The sequence below is a fragment of the Mytilus californianus genome, unplaced genomic scaffold (assembly GCF_021869535.1).
Source record: "Mytilus californianus isolate M0D057914Y unplaced genomic scaffold, xbMytCali1.0.p SCAF_14, whole genome shotgun sequence".
NCBI classification, from domain to species: domain Eukaryota; kingdom Metazoa; phylum Mollusca; class Bivalvia; order Mytilida; family Mytilidae; genus Mytilus; species Mytilus californianus.
In genome coordinates this window covers 23,858,546-23,866,759 of record NW_026262626.1, presented here as the reverse complement: position 1 = coordinate 23,866,759, position 8,214 = coordinate 23,858,546, and positions in this window count along the sequence as shown.

Sequence of the window (8,214 nt, the reverse complement as noted above, 5' to 3'; positions counted from 1 at the left end):
TATGGTTGACTGAAACGATTGTTCTTGCTTAAGGTGGTACCAAACACCTTAACTAAAATAATTTGGCTGGTTTAATTTTCAGAAAATTTTGACAAAATATTTACTTTGACCCTTTGACAAAATTATAAAAATTTCAAAAAACTTGAACCACACACTTAATCGGAAAAATTTCGTTGGATATATAGCAGTTTGACAAACACTAATTTTGATCATTGAGAAGCTTAATATTTCCTTAACAATAGAACGTGATTAAAACGTTCAGCTGATTTTCAAAGAGTTATCTCCCTGTAGTGTTATGTATCACCTTAACGTCCGGTGACAAATATTTCATGCATTCATTTAACGTTGTTTGCTTAACACCCAGTGGCGAATATTTCATGCAGGTCAGGACGATTAAAAACTTATAATAAATCTAATACATTGGGTTCTGCAACATGGGGCAATTAGCATGACGTGCATGCTGGAAATCAGACTTCCAGTGCAAAAATAGACCAGGCAATTTGACCTCATAACAGGTCCCCTTCGGACCCGCTTCTAAAAGTTGATGCAAGTGCAAGGATTCTCTATACAAATGTGATGGGAGAGTGACACTCTCACTACACGAGGAACGGATTTAAACTTTGCATTCGCATTGGACGTGGTTGTGTATTTATACATCCCGTACAGTTAAAACGGACGTCCTTATATAGCATTGATTTTTCTTATCGGATAGATGAACAAATGTCTTAACCACTGTCAACCCTTGGGATGCCTCAGACTTTTTGTCACAAGCATACATAACTGTCCTAAGTCAGGAATCTGATGTTCAGTAGTTGTCGTTTGTTGATGTGGTTCATAAGTGTTTCTCGTTTCTCGTTTTTTATATACTAGTAGATTAGACCGTTGGTTTTCCCGTTTGAATGGTTTTACAGTAGTAATTTTTTGGGGCCCTTTATAGCTTACTGTTCGGTGTGAGCCAAGGCTCCGTGTTGAAGACCGTACTGTGACCTATAATGGTTTACTTTTATAAATTTTGACTTGGATGGAGAGTTGTCTCATTGGCACTCATACCACATCTTCTTATATCTATATAACGAAAGTTATTCCCTGTAATAAGTTTCAGATATTCTTATTGCTGACTGCCTTTTTCTAGTTTTTAAAATGACATATCAGTATTTTGAAAATTTTGTTGCTCGTATTCACGAACTAAGCAATCTGCAAAGAATCAAGTTTCTGTTTCTTTTGTCGAATTAATTGCTGTTTGGGTGGGATTAATGGTTTACTACTAATAATAGGACAAACGACATTCACAATAGATCTTGACCTACCTACTCATAAGTATTGATAAGTATGTCTTGATGATATCTACTTCAACAATCCTTAAACCTGCCACAAAAATGTCTCGTTTTTCTGGCTTAATCGTCACATTTTATATATGAAAGGCACTTGCAATCTCTTTCTCAGTGACCGGGGGAGGGGGCGAAGGTATCGAAAATAAATAACTAACTTGCAAGGTACTAAGAAAATCTATAGTGTACATGCATTACTAATACCCTCTTAAAACTCTATAATAAAAATTAATGACTGAACGTTTCCCCAAAGATTTGATTTTAGGGTAAAACTTTGCTCTCAGTTTTCAAATGTAAGAGCTTGTACCTAGCCGAGGAGGCATCATCTATGCAACTTTTCCAGTTATGGAAAAATCAACGAGATGAATATACCACTTAAGTTAAATATCCAAAGGCAGAGCAATGCATAGTTTATTGGGCGTATTACCGTTCCGCACATAAAAAAAGGGAAAGGGGAATGGTGAATGATGTAACGGAGAATGGTGTATGATGTAATGAAGAATGGTGTATGATGTAATGGAAAATGGTGTATGATGTTATGGTGTATGATGTAATGGAGAATGGTGTATGATGTAATGGAGAATGGTGTATGATGTAATGGAGAATGGTGAATGATGTAACGGAGAATGGTGTATGATGTAATGGAGAATGGTGTATGATGTTAGGGTGTATGATGTAATGGGGAATGATGTATGATGTTATGGTGTATGATGTTACTAGTATGGTGTATGATGTAAGTTGCAATGAAGTATCGTGTAATGGAGTATGATGATCATGTAAGGCGTAATCGTGTATTGGGGGATACATGGGAGGTTTATACCAACTACATGTAACAGGACAGATACCAATAAAATCCACCCTATGGAAAAAAACGGGACAATTTCTTTTTCCTGTCTCATTCTTAATTTGCCTTCCTCGGTGTAACATCCCCTTAGTTTCTTGTAAAGAAGTGTTGGGTTTTACTTATGTAACATTTTCTTAACTAGATTCCCTAACACGTGGATATATATATATATATTCGTGATACATGCTGAATTGTACAACAAAAATAAAAAAGTACGATTCTACCAACTGAAATATTAATTTAATCAAGAGTGGTATTTACGAAAAGCTATGCAGTAATATAATCAAAAGTATTATTTCACGCAAAGCTCTACAGTAATATTATTTATATTGGACTTATTGATAAAGGATATATTTTTACTACCATATTCAATCATTGCGTCTGGTGTTTTTTTATGTTGATTATATTATATATTTGTTATTTATAGTTTCCAACAAATTTCTTTTATTTTTTTTTCTCGCATGGACTCTTTTACGTCTAGAGAAAGACCCCAACCCAACAACCATATCAATACCCATCTGAAAGAGTTGGTGTTCGTTTTGAGATTTATTTTATATATAAAAAAAGGAGATTAGGTATGATTGCCAATGGGACAACTATCCACCAAAGTTCAAATAAAGTGGATGTAAGCAATTATAGGCAACCGTACGGACTTCAATAATGAGAAAAACCCATTTAGTCGGCTATAAAGGGCCCCGACAAGAAAAATATGAAACAATTCAATAATTGAGAAAGCAAATATCCTAATTTATAACAAAACAATTAACGAAAAACAAATATATCAGACATGAACCAACGACAACCACTGAACTACAGGCTCCTGACTTGGGACAGGCAAAATAAAGAATGTGGTGGGGTTAAACATGTTTGAGAGATATGTTTTACTTCTGATTTTTAAATGTCTTGTTTATTATTTTTACAAAAAGACAGCTACATGTAGCAGGGGCTAACAAACAAAGGAGAAGTCCTGGTAAGGGCTAATTTCGGTCTAAAATTCGAAGTACATCTGATGAAAGATTTTTGACATTTTTAAAATACTTCAGTCGATTCAATTAGCTTATGTTAAAGATTTGAACTGATTTGGTCATTAAAAACGCTCAAATTTAAGCTTAAATATGAAAAGTCTATCAAATATGCCATAAAACGTCACTTTTCAGATGGTTTATCTAAAATGGAAGTGGCCACATTCGTGTTCAGTCTCAACATTATACGTTATGTATTATCATTAAATACAAAATATATTTAAATATCAAGACTAAACACATGTGCGGCAACTTCAATTTTACACAAAAACTGTCATTAAATTAGCACAAATGCTAAGATTTCAGTATTTTTGCATGACATAATGATGCTAGTACCTGATGCATGTCCATTGTATTGTCAAACCAGCCCATATTTATGTAACAAAAGTATTTTACTTTCCAATAAATAGCTAAAAGTTTACATTTTTAACAACTTTGTTAAAGCGCTATATTTTGGGGCTTAAAGGGGTCTTACCGGACCTACTCCTTTCATCGATAGCCTTGGTTGATCATATAGAATCTTGAATCTTTTCTTTGTGCATTGTTTTCTCTTGCAGCAATGCGAGAAAAGAGATGATGAGTAATTGCCGATGAGACAATCAATCCATAAGATCATTGACCATGGAATAAAATAGTTTAATACCAGTCAAGGAATCACAATTTTTCTATTAACTATTACACTGAAAAGTAGTCAGCTAAGATGTGTAATAAACAGATCTAGATGTTTCCATTTAATCCGGATGGTGTTTCACCCATGTGGTCAAATTCGAAAATAGTATATAAACCTGGTGTAGTTTTTTAAAAACAATCTGAATAATTTACATGTACTTAAAAATATTTCCAATCAAAAGCTTTACATCTGTATACGTTAAACTGTATACTGATACATACATTGGCATTGAAGACATTTTTGATAAAATATTGCATATATCACTTTTTTGGTCAACGTAGAAGCGAAGGACAAAGGTAACCACTATTGAAAATACACAAAAGTACAGTTTTCAGTCATCTTTGTCAGTTATATCAAAATAAGAAGATGTGGTATGATTGCCAATGAGACAACTATATATCCATCAGGTTTCAATTGAAGTGGATGTGGCAATTATAGGCAAACATACGGCCTTCAACAATGAGAAAAACCGAAACCGTAAAGTCAGCTATAAAACTAAATAAATCTTTAAATATATTTTCAGAAACACGTAATGATGAAATTAGAGTTACACGTGAAGCTGTGATACTGTGTGATTTTTGAAAATGACTCTGATGAGGAATAAAAGAAACTTGGCTCTTAACGTCATCAAATGGTATCCAGTATCTCAAATACTAAATGTTAGTGCTTAAATACACGTAATTTTGACGGTTGGATAGTTGTCTCATTAGCAATCATACAGCATCTCTTCATTTTATAGTATACATTACTCATGTTACTAGTACTGTTACTTACTATTACAAATGTATGTTTACTTACTACTTACTGTTATATAAGTATATACTTGATGATGGAGAAGCTTATTATTCTTAGAATGAGATTTTCATATTTCGGTAAACAAGTATTTTGAAACCATATCAGTGTGTTTGAGAATATTGCATCAGTATATTTAATGTGTTATTCAAATGATAACCCTTTCACGATCATATAAAGAAAATAATCATATCTACAGGCTCCAGGGATAAAGTGAGAACTACAATTTGCTGCAAAAATAATGAAACAATTTGATTATAAGACAAATAGATTGATGCCCTGCTAGTCAAGAGTTTGAAGAAAGTAATCAATATATTTTTCATCACATAGGCTAACTTATTTACATGGGAATAAGAAAACATGATTGCAAGTAGATTAAGTATTCTAAATAAAATAATTTACTTAGGTGCACTGGCTTTGGAAATGTTATATCAAAATCTCTTGTATAGTATCGTAATATTCCCTGTATAATTTACCAAAAGTTAGCATGTACTATTGTCAGTTTTTCAGTTTTTCACGAGTGCAATATATCGTTTTAGAAATAAGATATTAAAGGTAGATAGGCATACTATCCTTGTTGTTTTTAAAGTTTTTTTGTCAAACCATAAAAGAGTAATTGGACCACTCGTGTTAACTCGGCCGATTCGTCCCAATGATTGATGATTGTTATTGCACACCTACTGGATAATATTATTCCCCATGCAGAGATCATTGGTACATACTGGTTCTCTACAAGCACAAAAGGAGAGGAGATCAGTCGAAATATTGCACTCTTTAAACTCTTGCAACACATTTTCAAATAGTTGCATCTTTCCCTAAGTTGTCAGTTAATTGCCTTTTTGGTGCTTCTGGTATATCTGTCTTTTATTATACAACTTTGCTAACGCTCATTTAGATTCCGTATTTCCACCCTACAACATTAATGGAATCATGCCGAATGTGTTTGTGGATATTTTTGTTTATTTTCCGCACAAGTTTGCGGCTGCAGTACTTTTTCAATCTTTGTATTTATGATAATTATGTTCGTTTTATTACGTTTTAAAATACAATTAGAGAAGCGAACTGACATTTGTAAGACCCCCAAAATTTAAAGCTACTAAAATCGTTCTATAAGTGCAGCAATTGAATTAACCTTTTTCTTTGACAAATGTTTTTTTTTTCAATTGAACTAAAGCTATCCTATACTTACCATCTACTCATGTATATATATGTAAAGATATACTTTCTCTTTGTAGTCAAAATAAAGCTTTAACATAATCAGAAAGAGAAAAGGTTATGTGTATATGAGACAGCAATCCAACAACTAAATCTCTAAAATGTCTAGGGGTCAACATTCGTTGCCCAAACTCTAAAACCACCTCGAATCTAAAATAAAGGTATAAAAGAGTCGTTAACAAATTGAATATAAGAGCCTATCAGACATCGTGTTAATATATTAAATAATAACAAATGACAACCACTGCCGAGGTCAACTTCTAAGCAAGGACGGAAGCTCATAAACTCGGCAATCAAACGCATGACTTCGGGAAAGTTCGTAGAGCCGACAACATTGCTTCGGAAGTTGTGCCGAGGTGCCGGACTTGGGAGCAGACACATGCTCACGTGTTCTTTTGTAAATTTAGTTTGTGCTGCATTACTTTTCTGAAGATATTGATTGGTACAATAGATTTGATGGAATTATGTTTATCCAAAGTTTAAGGAAAATGATTTGAAATATCTTGATTAATTTGATAATAATAATTTAACCTTGAAATCAAATGTCAGTTTCTTGAAAATTTTATTTAGATTAATGAAATTTATTTAACAGCGTTAATAATTTAAAGAAATAAATGAATAATGATAATACAAATAATATTTAATAGAATTATAAATATCAAGTTATATTTGTTTGGATGTTTACGCGTTAGAATATATGTATGGTTGCCAATGAGACACTTCATTTTTATCCAGAAAGTCTTTCCATTTTTATGGACAAAGCTTATTTGTTCGAAAGCAATACATTGTCTGGCTCTTTCGTCTAATTCCTTTCAACGACAGTATAGGGATTTCTTTTTAATCATAAAACAAAGTCAACAGCGTAAAAATATCGATCTTCTTTGTTCCAAATCTGTCAAGAAAGGCAACGGACTGTGTATTTTTAGATGCATAGAAGCTCGATGTGTTAATGCATGATTTAAATTGTTGTAATAAATAATTGGTTAAATTGATTCTCTCGAGCCTCAGTCTGGCGTTTTATTCTAATAATTGTATGGTCACCAAAAATGCAGTATTCTTAGTGAAAAAATAGAGAATGTACGGAAATGTACTAGCGCCACACAAGCTTTTTTAAAACATTTTTTCCTTTGTTTTTCTTCGGTAGGTTTTATTTTTCTTTGGTTCTACTTCAATTTACTCAATTTTTTATGTAATATTAATGTTCTCCTGTTCATTGTTATGCAACATATATAAAGAAGTGCAGATAGTAAAAAAAAATCCATACATGCAGCCTCCTCTATTTATAACAGCTGCTTCCCTAGAAACTTGTATAAGAAATACAATAACACAAATGTTTGCATAATAACGCAGATCGATGTTTGCGTTATATTATTTCGCAAATCTTTGCGTTTTATAAGGAAGAATTAATATTTGTGTGGCGCTAATACGCTTCCGTAACAATGTCCTCCATTATACAAAATCTGAACGGAATACCCTCTATTGACCGTTTTATTAACTTCAGAAAAAAAGTTGTTTGAAAAATAGTAAAAAATCAAAACATATTATAAAAGAACGAGAGACGAAAAGTAAAACAACAGGAAACTAAAGATTGAGTAACACAAACGTGGACTCAACAAAAGTATAAGAAAGGGTCAACAGTTTCTATTTCTCTAGTGGCACATTTTGTCCAGTTAATGAATTAAGAAGTTACAATTACTAAGAAATTAAGGTTCAAACTCCCTCAGCCAAAGTTGACTTCAGCTGAATTTGGCAATTCTATTTAGGTCTTTTTGTTCATATAGCTGTGTTTTTACGTATATTTAACCATCCATTGGTTTCAAATGTTTGAGATTAAACCTTCCTGATAAAGGTAGAGGAAGTTAAATACAGAAAACCTCTTCGGACGCACGCAGTTTTGAAGTGTTAATTTCATTTGGTCATGACAGATAAATATCCGGCGAAAAGTCGCATTCGGTGAGGTCACAAACAAGAAAAGGATGAAGGAATAATAGCTACAACAAACAGGACATATCAATGGTCGTCTGTGACACAAAATGGTCATCCAAATCATGATGGCGTCTGTAAATTTTTCGAAGAGATAATTGCAACTTTACAGTTGCAAACCCTTGGGTCACACGCTGCATTGTAAACTATACGTTCTATCAAGGAAATCAGGATATAAATAGATGTATTTTTAACTGGAATGTTGCTACATCAGAATAGAAAGAACACTAAGTGAAAATTTGAATAATCAAATAAATAAAATATGGAATTTGATATTATATAACTTTTAACATTTAAAATGTAATTTCTGTGTATTTAGATAAGCAATGAAAACATTTGAATTGTCATAACTTAATGTAG